This window comes from Crinia signifera, chromosome 1, assembly GCF_055691185.1.
Source record: "Crinia signifera chromosome 1, ASM5569118v1, whole genome shotgun sequence".
NCBI lineage: Eukaryota > Metazoa > Chordata > Amphibia > Anura > Myobatrachidae > Crinia > Crinia signifera.
In genome coordinates, this window is record NC_139217.1 from 246,835,635 (window position 1) to 246,853,700 (window position 18,066).

Below are 18,066 nucleotides of genomic sequence, written 5' to 3' on the forward strand. Positions count from 1 at the left end.
CTCCCCCAGGCTTTATTCCAACCCCTTATTTACATTTTAATACTTTTTTTTATTCCCCTGAAGTTTCTATGAGAGACTTGAAATCTCTCATGCTGAATCTGCCATTATGAATCTCTGGCACACATCTGTGTGTGTGTGGCTCATTATCTGAAAAATTCCGTTTTAGGGAAATCTCTCGTGCTGAATCTCCCGTTATGAATCTCTGGCACAAATCTCTGTGTATGTAGGCCCCTTAAGATTGCTTGGCATCAGAAATTCTTATGACCAATTCAATTAAAACTTTTTTAACTAAGAAATGAGTAAACATCAGACAGGGGTGACACAGAGGGCAGACACTGTAACCAAGACATATGGAGCAGTGGGTTAGAATCACAGCTTGGGAAAAAATGGGGCATCAGAGCCTAATTGAAATTTTGTATAAAAGTGGAGAGTTTGAAAGAGAATTCCAGTGGTAGGGAGCATGACAGGCAGAATCTTGGAGGTGTGAGTGAAAGGAAGTGGTGTTCAATTGTGGCGCGTAGTTGGCAAGTTGCATTGTGATGTCAGATGAGGTCAGAATGGTAAATTGGAGAAGATTGGGCGAGGGCATTGTAAGTGAGTGTGATGATCTGGAATTTTGTTCTGAAAGGGAAGTTGAGACAGTAAATGGCTTGTAGAAGAGGGGAGTGTAGAGAGACTTATTGCATTTGGACACGAAGATGAGCCATTCAGCAGTACTGAGAACAAATTGGAGTGGAGAAAGATGAGAGATAAGTAGTTTAGTCTAAAGATAACCAGTGAGTGGATGAGGGTCTAAAGGGACGTACAAAAGGGCTGGAGGCTGGGCGATATTGACTTTTTATTTTGCTAATTCAAAATCGCGATGTCGCTTCTGAAAATAAGCCGGTGGCCATCCCCAGCAGCAGACCACGTGTACAGCAGAATAGACAAAATATTTTAGTGAAATTCTCATCTGCAGTGTCTATTTCACCAGGCGATAGCGACGCTGCCGGGCCGCACATCGCTATCGCCCGCTGTGTACACACCGGGCAATTCAGGCCAACCTTCTAAGCAATTTTGATGATTTAGTCAAAATCGCTTAGAAGAATCTCTCCGTGTGTACACAGCTTTATTTACTCCATTGTGATGAAGGGGTCTGAATTTGGAGATTGTTATGTAGTGGAAATGACAGGAAAGCAAAAGGGAATGAATGTGTGGTTTGAAGAAGAGCGAGTGGTCAAAGATAATGCAAAGATAGTGGATTTATATGCAGGGAGAGATAATGCTGTCAATAGATACTGAAAATGAGGGAGATAAATGACGGAAACTGCAGAGAAACAGCTAGAGACAAGAGTTAGGAGATAGAGGGAATTTCAGAGGAGGAAAGGTGTTCAATATTCCAGATTCTAATGGACATAGAATGTGTCATCTGCATTGAGGCTGAAGAAACATTGTGAACTCATATAAAGAGGATCTATGTAGTAACAATAGAAACGGCCATCGAAAAGAGCCTTGGGGACATGTTGGGAGAAGTGGAATCAGGAGAAGAGACAGAGAAAGAATGAAGGGACATAGGAGGACTAGATGTATCACTGATCTACCAATATCTAATGGTTTTTCAGTGATTTGGATCATAGTGGTTTTTCAATCATTTCATCGAGGAAAACATTTCCTCGATGTAAGAAATAATGATTCATATTAAATATTTCTTCTATCATCCACAAATTAATGGCAAAACTGAAAGCAATAACCACATTCTGGAACAATATCTGAGGTCCTATGGGACACCATTTAATGATTGCATTGGGATACTAAAAATAAAAATGCTCTTTTTGGGGAAAAGAAGACATTCCTTCACTGTCTTATCAATTATTTTATTAAAATTTAACACATGGTAATAAAAATGTTTCCAATTTAAATGTAAACAAAAAGGGGCACTGTATTAATTAAGTGCAGATTTAATAAGGCACGGAAGCCGCTGGAATGGGTTCTGATGACTTACAGTATGAGCATTAAGTATAGATGGTAACTTCTGCTAGCAGCCTATGGTGCTGCAAAGAGAATCTACCTACTGTAATGAGCAGGAAATGTGCCGAAAGATACTCGCACCTAATTGAATCAGATTTTTTGACTAATATTTTGTATTATCAGTTAATTTGGCAAGTTACATAATTATGTGCAAGATAAGTGAAAAAAAAAATCACCTAACCCTACTTGAATAGAATATATTTTTTATTTCTTACTGTTTAGTTTTAATACATGATTTTCTCATCAGAACATATCACAAACTTTTTGTGGTCCTGCAAAATCTTTATAGTCGAATATATTCTTCTGTTACTTTAATTGGTTTTACTGATGAGACTGACAATTTTAATTGCTTGTTTTCCGTTTGGTCAATAAAAGACACGTCACTAATTGCCTTATACTGTCACACCTCACTTATTTCATGAACCTCAATAAGTAGTTTACGGGAAGGTGTTAACATTTATACTAGCTGGCCAAAGGAATTCTAGGCTTACTATATAACATGTAATTCCAGAACAGATCATTTATCCAATATTACATTCTACTTGCTAACACATCCGAATTACAATATTCTTCATTACTTCTCATTTACCTACTGTATATAGTACATTAAGTTTAAAAACAATATTCAATATTCTAGAATAGACAACAACATATAGAATATGACCACTACTCCAACAGGCTCAATAAGCTATTTATTATTCATGGTCATTATTATTAGAAACACATGACATTTTAATACATGTGATAAAAAAAAATATATATATATATCACATGTATTAATACATTGTGATATATATATATATATATATATATATATATATATATACACATACATACATACATACATACATACATACAGACACACACCTATATTTAACAGGTCATAAAAGGACATTATATAAATAAACCTATTCTTCACAATCATATTGAACTTGTGTTGGACCTTTATCTACCTTCAGGAAAAACTTGCTTCCTAAAGGATTTCTTTGTTTGACCTTTGTAATTATTCCTGTTCAATCTTTCTTCGTGGTTGCTTTTTTCTCTTTTGCTAAAACTCTAACACTCTCTCCAGTGTATTAAGCATGTGAGTGAAATTGATGACTAGAAAGTCTGTGGTCTTTATTATGATGAATGGATTTCACTGCTAAAGCTTTTATTGTCTGTGATTTGAGAAGAAGGGGAAACTGATTTATCATGGCTGACTGTCATAACGTTTAATACAGTTATAAATCCTGACGTCACTGATTGCTGGTCAAAAGCAGGGAATCGCAGCTGGCCACTTGCCCTTCAACCTGTGTTTGTATAATTTGTATGGAGTACGTATTACTATTATTGCTATGCTGCATATATGGGAGATATACTTAGTGACAGGTACAGTTGCTCTATAGTGGAGACAATTCCAAATGGCCTACTACCAGCATAGATAATATGATTGTGAATTTATTTTTTCCAACCATCAAAGGAAAGGTTATATAAAACACAAGTGATGTTAATATAGCTACAGTATAAACTCCTGTATTCTGAGGACATTAGCAAAATGTGTGCTTTACAAGGAATATTACAGGGGTTACATTTGTAGTATCCATATAATTTACTGTAAGGTGCACATTATCCCTACTTCTTAACACAGAATATTCCCAGTGAAGCACCTTTATGTATTTATTAACCACAGTATACATGCATAGGTAAATGTCAATGGTGTATCTACAGATGGGGCAGGCCTTATGCTTGCTGGCGAATCGCCAGCAGCATGCCGCTGGCGATCCGCCAGCAGCACGGCGCGCCATCTCACTGAGACGCGCGTGCGTCCCCCACGCACGTGCGTCTCAGTATCCGGGCGGCCGGCGGGCGAGGCGGACGCAATACTGTCCGCCTCCCGCTCGAGGGGGGCTGGGGGGACCCGAAGCGGCTGTGGGGGGGTGCGGGCGCCCGGTGTGGGCACCGGGCGCCCGTCGGACGAGGACGGCAGCACCGTCGGAAGGGGACGCGCGCACACCTCGTGCGCGCGCGTCCCCTTCCGACACACAGATGGCGCCGGAGCAGGGAATGGCGAATGGCGTCGCCATCGCCATCCCCTGGAAAGATGAGCCCGGCGCCATCTGTATTATGCACCCATTTTTCTTTACTTACCTCACCAAGGTCCCATGACAGCTGCAGCATCACTGCAAAAAATCACTGGGAAAATGGAAGGTGACCATGTTGCTGGAGTTTTACGCATAGGCAGCAGGAAAATCACCAGGGAAATGGCAGCCATAGTCATTTTCCAGGAGACCAACTGGTACTCTTAGGCTTGGGCCACACATTGTGTTTTCTCACGATGCTGTCGAACAAGACCGGTTTGGAAGGATACACCTTCTTGGGTTCACACATTGCGTTTCGACTGCATCCTGCTAAAAATGCAATGTGTGGCCAAAGCCTATTTCTGGCACTACTCAGCTTAAACCCTACTCTCTGACTCTGCCATCAGTAAGACATACCTGCTGCCTGCCCCTTTACCATTGGCAGTGTCTCCCTGGCAATGACACCTAGGAATGTTTGCATGCCTATAGCGCGTGCACTGGGAAACAGTGACCACAATATGGTTTCACTGGAAATTGGCTTCTGTAAACAACAATATAAAGGGACCATCTAAAATACTTAATTTTAGGAAAGCTCAAATTTAAATGTTTAGGGACTCTTTAAAGGATATAAAGTTGATGCTTAAATTTAAGGTGAAAAACGCAGAGGAAATGTGGGAAATGTTCAAAAAGTTGCTGGTTACACTAACAAATAAAGTTATCCTAAAGGCAAATAAGACTAATGTCAACAGAACAAACCCATCATGGTTGAACACAAAAGTTAGGGAAGCATAAAGAAGAGGAGAGCATTTAAAATATACACTGGGACAAGGAGGCTTTCACTGAGTACAATCCCAAAAATATTTTCCAATACATAAATAGCAAAAAGATTAAGAAAAATAAACATAGGCTCCTTAACTAATGATAAAGCTTAACTGTTAAATACATTTTTTTCATCTGTCTTTACTGGGGAGGAGCAGTGGAATCTACAGACCACATATGGGAGGTGCTCACTAGAACTAAATATAGATTTCACTACAGAGGCGATCCACAAGAGGCTTTGCAAAGTCAAAACAAATAAATCACCAGGGTCAGATGGGATTCATCCCATCTGTATTACATTTCTGATAAATCATTTTCATCTGGTATGGTGCCAAAGAACTGGAGTATAGCAGAAATAGTACCAATATTCAAAAAAGGAAAATATATGACCCTGTTAAGTGAGCTTAACATCAATTATGGGGAAATTAATTGAGGGAATTTTAAGGGATGGTATCCTGGATTATAGAGGGTCGTAGTATAATCAGTAGAATGTCATCAAGAAGCTAGATATGGGATATGCTGTGCTATGACATGATCTACATGAACTTTGCAAATCATTTGATACTATGCCACATAAGAGGTTGATCAACAAAATGGAGGGTCTAGGGGTCAAAATTTGGGTCTAGGGGTCAAAATTTGTAGCTGGGTAAGAAACTGGCTGAGAACAGAGAGTGGTGGTAAAGTGTGCATTTTCAGGTTGGATACCTGTCCTATGTGGCGTAACACAGGGTTCGGTGCAGGGACCACTTCTATTTAACATTAATAATGATATAGAGGAGGGAATACTAAGCAAAATATCAATCTTCGCGGATAACACAAAACTGTGCAGGGTGATTAGAACAGACAAGGATGTCTCCACACTACAGAGGGATTTACTGGATGAGTGGGTGGAAAAATGGAAAATGTACAAGGTACTGGTTAGACATCATCTAGAATTAGGAGTACAATTCTGGGCACCTCACTACACAAAGAAGATTATCGAACTGGAAAAAGTCCAGAGAAGGACAACCAAGCTAATAAAAGGGTTGGAGTCACTAAACTATGAGGACAGATTAGCCAAATTAGGAATATTTACCCTGCAAAAGAAAAGTTTAAAGGGAGACATGCTTAACATGTTCAAATATATCAGGGGACAATATAACGAACTGTCAGACACCCTATTTACTAGGACACGTGGGCATGCGCTCAGGCTGGAAGAGAGAAGATCTCGTACCCTCCAAAGTAAAAGCTTTTTCATGGTTAGGGCAGTAAAAGTATAGAACACTCTTCCAAAAGAAGTAGTGTCGGCAGACACAATAAATACATTTAAATTAAGGTTGGGGAAACATTTATTGGATTAATACATCCAGGGATAAAACTGATAAACATTATCATAATTTAGCCCAAATTAGAGGCCAATTTTCCCAGGGACCTGTGCCACAGGCTACAGAGAAGGGGGCCTAGACAGACACTGTACATGGGCTCCCTCCTCTACTAATATGTGTGAAGTGCTTTGCTTTGAATAGGTTGTGTAATCATTTTTAGGATTGTGTCCTGTCATAATACCTTACGAACTCCCACTCCAGTATGCTCACTACTTTTGTAGTCTCACTGCCTTCACATATGTATTTGCAGAATTCTCCAAGAGATGTCAGCACATACAGAAAATAAACCAATACACTACTGTGTAATCCTGTTATATGCTTGTGTAGCTCTGAACAAAGTGAATTTTTCTTTAGTTTTGCCCCACTAACTTTGTATTCTCTGTAGATTTATTAGAAGACAATTGATATTAATTATTAGCTCTCAAGCTAAGATTTTTTTTTTCAAATAATGTATCATCACATTTTTGCCTCCTGAATTCCATTTTAGGTGTAATCGATGAAGGCACTCAATCTGCATGGTCCTAGATAATACTATACTTGGTTAATATATGTTATTTTTATGTAAGAAATGTGAAAGTGTAGCTTTTACAGCAGTACTGCTCTGCGTCTCATTATTGTAGATGGCGTTCATATGTAATATTGTCCTATTGGTGTTACTTAAAGAAATATATTCATTAAATTTTGCCAAGATTGCCCAGAAGGCAGTGCAGCAGGAGCAATTAACCATAGTACCTGTAGTCTATGCCACAGTACAGTAGGCATAGTTTAAGGTGTGTACACTACACGTCAAAATTGTACAATAAGTTAGTCAAAATCACACAGTGTTATGCGGCATACACGTGGATTGATTTTAGCCCTATTTCTAAGCGATTTGACTAGATCGCTTACAAGGGCTCTAGTCAATATTGCCTTGCCATCCATAACACCATCCGCAAGTTCTGCCTCTGAATAGTTATCATTGGTGCAAGAGATCCACCTGAAATTAGATAGATCTCTGCATTTGTTCTCTGGGTCATTCCATGAAAATTTCCTTTTTTGTTACCAGTTTTCATGACAAGATTTGCATCAAAATTAAAGCATATCACGTACCACACAAGACAACATAGTCAAAACACATGGTCAAAAAATATATTTCAAGTGATCTGTTTAGTCAAAATGTAGTTTGTTACCATGGAATGACCCCTCTTACTATTCACTGACATGATCTCTGCAAGCCTATCGTATATGTGCGAACCTAATTGCAAGCCAGATTTACACACTCACATACCTGCCAACATGACCCTCTCCAGGAGGGACACAATGCTCTGCTCCTGCACTTCCCTCTTAGGGGGTTATTCTAGTTCACTCGCAAAGGCACAATCACTCTCTAATGGGCAAAACCATATGCACTGCAGGTGGGGCTAATGTTACAGGTGCAGAGAGAATTACATTTGGGTGGGTTTGTACTTCAAACTGATATCTATGATGCAGTGTAAAAACAAAGCAGCCAGTATTTACCCTGCACAGAAACAATAAAAACCCCAAATCTAACTCTCTCTGCACATGTTACATCAGCCCCACCTGCAGTGCACATGGTTTTGTCCATAATAGAGTGATTGTGCCTTTGCGAGTGAACTAGAATAACCCCCTTAATGTATGATTACCAGCACCTGTGTGGAAGCACCTTTCTTATCAATTAACCTGTTCAACACAGGGGATGGCAATCATACATTGAGAGGAACGTCCAGGAGCAGAGCATTGTGTCCGTCCTGGCATGAGTCATGTTGGGAGGTATGCGCTCAGCTACAAGTGAAAATACAGCTGATTCTTCCTCAGAATTGAATACTGAGGCTCCAACACAACCAGTCTACTGTGTATTATGTGTCAATATTAAAGAATGAATATGACACCTTTTGTGCAGTATCATATTTGCCCTACACTGTGTTCTGTAAGAAAATGTATATTGATTCATCTAAAATAAAGGACAATGGATATACAAATATGAGGTGTGTCTAAGGCTACTGAGCCTATAACATCACTCTGTTTCAGTGACATTTCCATGATGGGAGAAGGGTGTGAAGTGCACATGGGCCCCTAAGTCCACAAGGGTCCACACTGGGAGTCTCATGTCAGGAGTGGCAGCACTGCGCAGATTACTGTGAATATTTTGCAGTGGCATTTTTACCACTGGTCTCTGCATTTGCAGTAGAAAAATAATTGACAGAGGCGCCATTTTCCTGGAGACCTGTGTGTGTGTGTGTGTGTGTGTGTGTGCGGTAGTCCCTGGCAACACATTAGAGTCTATTTGCTTGAGCCAGAAGCTAGAGAGGAGGACCCCAAGACAGAGACTGAACACAGGACCTCTTCTCTCATAATGAGCTCCTGCTCTGAGTTGCATTGTTTTCTTAACTTACCAGCTTTTCAGTCATTAATATATTCTTCACAAGTGCAATGTATACAAAACTATGGTCAGTCTTACTCTTATCTAATCCACATCACAACTATTCAAGTCATTGCAAGAGTGACTTTATTCTGGGCCCTGCTGTGTTCCTATTACATAAAGTATTGCTTTCCTTTCTAAAGACAACAATAGAGGTGAGTGCTTTGCTTCTGCCTGCGCTGGAGCACTGATCAAGCCACATGAGATCTCATTTCAGGCATAATGTGCACCGAAGGACAAAATTAGATTGAGGAGTAAATGGAGCCTAAAATCTCCACAGCTTTATCCATCATGAAACTGCCGCCCTGCAAAGTTTAAATTTCACTTCCTCTGTTACACAATCTGACCCTGGATACTGTCATATTAAGAAATTATCAAACAACACCTTTAGGCCCATTTTCCATGTCAGATATTTAAATATACCTAGTGAAATATCCCTTTACAGCCTTCGTTAAACAGTAGGGAAATTTACTAAGATGGGAGTTCTATTTCAGATGGGATGTTGCTATGGCAACCAATCAGATACTGTCTATTCTGATCTAGAAGGTGCTAAATAAATAAGAAGTAGATTCTGATTGGTTACTCATAGCAACATCTCATGTGATGTAGAACTCCCATCTTAGTACATTTCCAGTGTGTCATTTTAAAGTGTGCCTGACTGAATAATACCCAAGGGGAACTGCAGGTAGCCAAGTCATGTGATCCTAGCCCCACACACCTGGCTGTGCAAGACAGCATCATGCAACGCTGGCATGGCCATGGTAATGTGATTCTCAAGGAAAAGGCGGAATGGAGAATCAGGATCAGGAGGCCATTCGGATTCCCTACATTTTGGGAATCTCCAGATTGTTAAAGGAGCGTGTGCAAATATGGAATAATGTATTTGTTGAGTCTCCATAAATTACAGCAAAACATGGTGCCTTCTGCTGATCAGACTTGCAATAAAAACTCAAAATGTACAATTTGTGCCATGTGTTAAACCAAACACTCAATCACAGCAAATTACAATTTCTAATAGATCAATAAAGATTTGCATACGGTGCATTAATTAGCCTTTTTGCCAGATTGAAATCACATGGTGAACACGCACTAACCCACTGATTCCGTAAAAACGGCACAATCAATGATTTTCAGCTCCTGAGACTGTAAGGAAACGTCCTGCCTCTGGTAATTGGTGGACAGGGTTCTTGCGGCTAATTAAATTAGGCAGTCCCAGAAATTAGCTGCAAGCTAAATACTGCATCTAATTGAATATGCCCCTTCATGTTTTAAGTGTTAAAACAGACATCCAAACTATTATTGCTATGTAATCACAGAGTGCATTATTTTTTCAAACGCACTGTTAGTAGCTATCTGAATTAACCCTTTGAGTGCCAACATCTCTGTGAGAGATGGGCAAAATATCTGCTAAAAATGCCAGCTTCATTAACATTTGTTATATAAATTCAATTAAAATTTTGTAAAATAAGATTATTTTTCCTATATAAGGCAAACATTGCAGGTTATTATGATGGATTAAAATGTTTTCCTGATAATTTTCACACCTATTTTGACAAATTCACTTGGCACTGAAAGTTCAAGTAACTGCATAACCAAAAATCACCCTTTATATGGCATTTTCCCAGAATGTATATGGTGTGCCCAGATGACTATAGTTGTACATAAATAATATTTTAGTTAAATAATGTAACATTACAACTAAACATGATTGCCATTGACATTGACGCACTGACCCCAGCACGTTCAGACACTAAAAATGAACAAGATGTACAGATGATCCAATTAGCTGTGAAAACTAGCAATTATTGGGGATTATGCTTTGGCGCTTATTAGGGATTAGGTAAGGCAATTTTTCAGCAATAATATGGGTCTGGAAATTTAGCAGCACTAACTGCATACCCCACACATACAGTATAGAAGAAAACAGAAGTTAGTCCACTGAAGGTTACTCCTTGTGCTTTTAGAAAATTAATTACGGTATATTTAATAAAATAACATAATTCTAACACATATAAAACATAAAAAAAACCTAAAAGAACTTTAATCATTTTTTGTAAATATCCATACAAATGGGGTAAAAGTCTTATGTTGAGACATATTCAGAAATGTATGGATAGCTGAAATGTACAGTATTGGTGAGATTTAATAGGATGAGAGATTAGGAAAGTGAGAGATTTGGAGCCAGATTCTCTAAGCTTCAAAAATGATAAAATGGAGAGTGATAAACAGCCAGCCAATCAGCTCCTGTCTGACATTTTTCAAACACAGTCTGTGACATGGCAGGTAGGAGCTGATTGGCTGGCTGTTTATAACTCTCCATTTTATCACTTTTAAAGCTTAGAGAATCTGGCCCTTGGTAAGAAATCTCCAGGTTTTTTAAAGCACCAATCATTTACACTGCAAAACCAAACTGGTTTTGCAGTGTAAATGATTGCCTCTTTAAAAAAAAAAAAAAATCTCTCACTTTCTGTATCTCTCATCCTATTACACTATTACACATTCACCCTATGTATCTATTTTTTATTCAATTGTCTGCTCAGTTGATTTTTAGATAGTAATAAAAAACTTTTTTTTCCCCTGTTGCGTACTACTGTTGCGAATTGTACCCTATTAATAGTTTTGAGTTAAAAAGACAAATAATATTTTGAAAGAAAAAAGAATAAAGACAAGATAACATTGTATTATTTATATGGGTACTTTATAGAAAATAGCTTAAGTGAAGAACACCATAGCAAGTGAAAGGGTTAGCAATGCTTGCATATAGCTATCAGGTTAAGTAAATTAGCCCAACATTGGGCCTAATTCAGATATGATTGCAGGGCAAATTTCTTCTCAAAATGGGCAAAACCGTGTGCCCTGCAGGTGGGACTGATGTAAAATGCGCAGAGAGTTAAGCTGGCCATACATCAGAAAGATCGATCTTAAGATCGATTGCACTCATGATTGTGTACAATTTCCCTTGAAATCCCCGGCAGTCCTTGGTGGTTTTTGGACACACAATCTACACACAATCCATCATACAATCAGTCATACAATCCATCTGCTGCATGATTTTGTACACAAGATGTGCACACAATCTGCATGCAATCCATCATACAATCAGTCATACAATCCATCTTATGATTGATTGTATGATTGTGTACATAAGATGTGCACACAATCTGCATACAATCCATCTTACAATCAATTGAGATTGTATGATTGGGTACAATATCTTTCTGATGTATGGCCAGCTTTAGATTCAGGTGAGTTATTTTGTTTCTGTGCAGGGTAAATACTGGCTGCTTTATTTTTACACTGCAATTTATCTCTCATATTAAATAATGGGTTGGAATAAAGCTTGGGGGAGTGTCATATGACACATGTCACAGGGTGACATATACACATTGGTGCAATAGTGTCCCCCCCTCCCCAAATATAAAAGTTTGTGATATACTGTAGTGCCTCCCAAAACATAAATGTTATTGATATAATGTGCCCCCCTAAACACCCTGCATTGCTCCCATCAAATACTATGTCCCGCACTGCACCCTTACTATGTCCCGCAATGCACCCATGCTATGCCCCACACTGCATACTAAGCTCTGCACCAAGCAAAGAGGATACACATTAGCCAGCAGCACAGACCCTACACTGCAACCACAGATCTAACAATGTGTCCAGTACTTGCCAAGCACATACCCAGCCAGCACTGAGCCTATTACATACCCAGTACTGAGCTCAGCACATACCCAGCACTGAGCCCCAGCACATACCCAGCACTGAGCCCAGCACATACCCAGCACTGCACCTAATACATGCTTGAGCACCGGAGCCATCACTGCCCGAGCTCCACTCCTTGCTGCGTTGCCGTTCACTCAACCACTGGGGTGCCGAGGCAGAATGCTGCCAGTGTCGGGCAGTACTCGTGGTGCTCTCCATGCTGCTCCCACTCCATGCTCTTACCTGCTGGTAGGATCTGGGTTCAGCGTCTTACCTGCATGGGGGCTCCGGGCGGCTGATTGCCCAGAAGGCCACCACACGCAGAGATGTGTGGGCCTTCTGAGCGTCAATAACAAGCAGGTCTAATATGTATCATGGTCCCGCGGGGCCACGCATCCCTGTCACTGTGTGGGCTGCACGCACAGCGATAGTCAGCCACTTTCTGAGTGATTATGTAAAATCGCTCAGAAAGTGGCTGAATATCGCTCTATGTGTAGGCCCCTTAACTCTCTCTGCACATTACATTTGCCCCACCTGCAGTGCACATGGTTTTGTCCATTTTGAGAACAAATTTGCCCTGCGATCAACTTTGAAGTAGTCCCTTTATCCATTTGTGACTCCCCAGTCATTTACATCAAATTATCTGCTGACCGAGAAGTGGACAAGGTTTCTGCCATTATATTACAGTAACTTTGCCCCTATATCTACATGGAACCAATAAACCAGGGTGCTAGTTAATTTAATTCAAATTGTATGCAAATTGGCAATGTTTCCATTATATTCAAATACATTTACATTTATTAGTACCATGTATCACTGTGCAACTACCTTTTATACACACATTACACTTTTAGTAAACTAAATGCATCTTCTATGACGGGTAAGAGAAGACTAAGATCTACTTACAGTCTTATTGTCATAAAAAGGTAGATATTGCCTCACCATATGCACACTGCAGGTGTTATTCACTGCACACTCACTGATTATACGCTAACAACACAGGCATTTCAGTTTTATGTGACGTGCTTGGCTTATTTTACTGCATATTGGAAAGAAAAAAAGATGTGCTGAAGACTTTAGACTCTTAGGCATGAAGCAAAAGGCAACACACTGCATTGTATTCCAATCTTCCCTCTGTATTATTTGTACATAGAGTATGTGTGCATTTTGCTGTACATAGTGAACCAGAAAATAAATCCACCTTAGCGGAAGCAATACCTGGGGAGACCGCATTATTGTGGTTCTCCTAATCTAAATTTTATGGCTAGTATAACAGATTACACTGTTTGCAGCTTTTTTAAGCAAGAGTCACAGTAGTCGTCCTGAGTGTCACATTTTTACTGCAAATTCTCTTCTCTGGTTGACACATCCTCCTGGCTCCTAATTTCATGCAGTCACTTAAACGTGATGGATAATTGTGTTCTGCTTATCAATGTTTAATTTAAGGCCTGTTCTGCCTGACCCAGATGCCCTCTGTGAATGCCATGCCTCGTTATTGATTTCATGCCCACACCTGTGGCATTACCTAGCTCATGGAATGGGCATGAAGCACGTGGTGAAGACTAATTAAGATAACATAACTGTTACAAATGGGCTACGGGCCATCTTTGCAATGTATTAAAATAATTGGGAGAAGAGCCGGGAGTGATCTCAGAGCCTAAACAATGTTCATTCTTTTTTCTACATTTATATATCTGCAAACAGACCAGCATGAAGATCCCATTCGGCCCAGAAACATTATTAATTACGTACTTTGGTAGCTTCGGCTTCAGTAATTATAGTCAATGCAACTAACATCTACATGGACAAGACAGGATTTCTACAGAGCTAGCATATGTCGGGCAGCTTATTACAGCAGCTAGGAGTTACTTACTTCCTCTCTATAACAAGTACATCAATTAGTGTATATGAGGAGAAATGTGCTCGCCCCTATAGAATTGCTAATAATGGAAAAAGATTTAATATTTTTAACTTGTGTTAAGACTAACGCAGCGGCAGTAATTAGGGTATTGTTCAGTTTTTGGATTACTTTTTTTTGACTGTCTAAAATAAATACAAGTTTAATAATGTGTAATTGCTTGATTTTGTACAATGTGTATTTCTCACTGTAGTACCTCAATGTTTTCACAGTTAACCATAAGAAAAAGAACAGCTCTCCCAGTTAGAACTGTCCTTTGGGATCACTGGACTTCTGGCTTTAGAACTCAGGTGTCCTTGTGTGTATGCGCAGTGTGACATGGGGGCAGTGGGGAGTGCAGGGAGAAATGCACCGAGAAGCCCATAGGATTCTATTGGGAAATGCCATCCAATCTTGGCCACTGGGTCCAAGCTCTGAAATGCATAACATTTTGGAACTTGGTACATATGGAAATGTGGTAAACGTCTGAAAGAGGCATTTTCAATGTAAGTACATCCCGCCCATAATGTTAACATTGCGCACATACAGACATTTTAGTTGGGTACATACCTGCCAACCTGATGTGGCAGTGCCAAGCTTAAGTCAGGTCATTGTAAATGTTGACATATCAAATGCAAACTATTGTTTCAACATTTGATCATGTTGACATTCTGATATTCACATTCTGATATACCTCACCCAAAGAAGGCGCATGATATTGCTTGTATATTATAAGCATGCAGTATTGGGCAGTACTGCTTGTTTATCAATGCCCCCCTACTGCCTGTATAACATGACTTATAGACGAACAAATACTGGAGTATCTGGAGAATCTTGTAAAAATGTTACTGATACAAAGATAAAGAGCATACAGAGGGGGGCGGACAGGCTTTATATTTGTATATTGTTTAATTCAAACATAAGGCTAGGGTCAATGATGTCAAGTCATGAAATAACTGCAGTTTCAGCTTTTTTGTCCCAAAATAGTGTCTAAAAGATGTGGGAGAGGTTTTCTGTCATGGGGGGAGCTAAAAGTAAATACACGGTACTTATGTAGTATCTGGGCTGCCGATTTTTTGATTGTATGCCTTAACTTAAGGCATACAATCAGTGCGATGCGATATCGCATCGCATGCGACCATATCGCATGCGATGCGATGCGATGACCTGATTTTTCCATAGGATTCAATGTTAAAATGGACTGAGTCCATTTTAACATGGAATTCAATGGGAAAAGGGGTCCTTTTCATACCCCTACTATCCAAGTGGGCATGGAGTAGGATATAAACCTGTGGCGAGCGTAGCGAGCCACCGTGCCCGAAGCGTGGCGAGCGAACGGTATTCTGTGTCCGCTCGCCACGCTTCGGGCTCGGTGGCTCGCTACGCTCGCCACAAGTTTATATCCAACTCCATGCCCACTTGGATAGTAGGGGTATGAAAAGGACCCCTTTTCCCATTGAATTCCATGTTAAAATGGACTCAGTCCATTTTAACATTGAATCCTATGGAAAAATCGGGTCCATCGCATCGCATCGCATCGCATGCGATATGGTCGTATGCGATGCGATGCGATGGACCCAATTTCAAAATCGGCAGCCCAGATACTACATAAGTACCAAATACACTTTAAAAACATAAATAAATAAGTACTAGAATTATATATGTTTCACGTTTGGCTAATATACAGTGGGAGAAGTAACAATGACTATGGGGTTTATTCTAGTTCATTCTTTCTGACAAAATCCTTCTTAGATGGACAAAACCATGTGCACTGCAGGGGGGCAGATGTAACATGTGCAGAGAGAATTAGATTTGGGTGAGTTATTTTGTTTCTGTGCAGGGAAAATACTGACTGCATGATTTTACACTTCAATATAGATCTCACTTTGAAGAAAAACCCCACCCAAATCTAATTCTCTCTGCACAAGTTACATCTGCCCCACCTGCAGTGCACATGGTTTTGTCCATCTAAGAAGGATTTTGTCAGAAAGAATGGACTAGAATAACCCCCTATGTTCCTTCTAATTCTCCCAGCTTACCAGCTTTTTCTCTGTTTCCATGTAACATGCTCTTCTTGCCAGGACAGCTCCTCGATAACCAGCTGTCACGGCAATGTCATAATTTCTGCTTTCTGATGTGGCAGTTTGATACATGCACACGTGGCTAATGTTTTGTGGAATTTTGCATGGTGTAGTCCAACTAGACTTGAATAGTTAACATCCATAACCTAAGCTTTCTGGAACAAGCTCCGGAAAGGAATGCTTTTAAAAGCTTGATACTTGCACCTTTATGGCAGACTCATAGAAACCTATTGGTACTGTTGTACCATGGGACTGCAGCACACTTTGTGATGTGAACTCTTATACTATGGAAAGGGAGCCTAAAGAGACATTTTTCATGCAAAATCAGTGTAATACATCCAGGGCATAAAGTGGTCATGCAGAGGTGGGGGAACTCATTTCTTTATGCCACCTAATTACACCCCATCCCCTCCCCCCATAAGGCAGAGACAGGGCCAGTGGTAGGGTTTTTGGCATCCCTCTGCCAACTAGAATGCTTTTCTGTGAGAATTACTGTGCAGGGCCAATGTGGAGGTTAAAATATTCCACCTCATGATTAGAGGTGGTGGAACTCAGTTCCACCCCGTTCCCCCTCACTTTAACCCCTGAATACATCCAGCCCAAAGTCATTGTACGAGGATTATTGTATATAGAGACCCTTGTGTCCTTTTCCTGTACTGCTTCCATTTTGTTTATTACGAAACACACTTTTGTTAAGTACTGTACATGTAAACAGTGCCAGATGAAGCCTTCGGGGGTCCAGGGCACTTTTGACAGGGGGGCCCCCCTGCACTTGTCATTACTGGCCACAAACTGCATGGGATAATATTACACTGTCAAAACACAGAGTAAAGGCAGTATAAAATTGGTCATGGGTAATATATATATATACCCCACTGACGAAGTCCTATGACGAAACGCGTAGGGGCGTGGTCTGTGTGACGCATCCTGAGCCGCTGAGTATCAAGCTGTGTGGTCGCTCGCTGCTGAGACGCTGAGGCGCCGGTGTCCAGGAAGATCATTGCCTGTGGACTCTCCTAAACGGTTTCGTGAGTGACACATCAAACGTGCCTGCAGTTTTGTGCCAGTGGCTTATTACCTTGTGGTAATCAGCCCACAACAGAGGAATACCTCGGTACAGGCTTTACCTCTCTATAAGGATACTTTTAAAAGTGATTTCCACGTTTTTATAATAAACGTTACTACACCATGAGGCGCCCCCTCTATTTGTTTTAGTTGGAGTTGTGTTAAAGGTCCCGTGGGAATCGGGTCAATCAGAGGGGAGCTGCAGTCCATAAGCAAGTTCTGGACTACTGTTTTATATTTATATATATACCACATGAAAAGCCTGTGTTTGTCCCTCTGCATCTTACTCTGTAGGACTGTAGGAGACCTCACAGGCTCAGTGCTGCCTCTGATTAAAAACCCTCCCATGCCTTGGCACCCAATCATCAGCACCATTAATCATTGTCACATTGGCAGATAGGTGAAGCTGCAGCACTACCCCACTCCAATGCACAAAACCTTTAGCTAAAAATAAATTATTTTTATTTTTTAAATACATGTCAATAACAGGGCCCCCCTAGCTAGAGTGGGCCCAGAGGTACAGACCCCCTTTGCCCCCCCCCCCCCTTTAATCCGGCCCTCTATGTAAACAGACATCAAACAGATAAACTGGACAAATTCATTAGGTAGCTATAAGCTCATCACTCCAAATAACACCCTCCCCAGATAGTTC

The 18,066-nt window shown here is 40.3% G+C and overlaps 1 protein-coding gene across 8 annotated transcripts in view; it reads left to right on the forward strand.

Moving 5' to 3' along the window:
• Positions 1 to 18,066, forward strand: part of PAX5 (paired box 5) — a 254,571-nt gene that overhangs the window by 189,488 nt on the left and 47,017 nt on the right. The gene's annotated exons all lie outside the window — the stretch shown is intronic.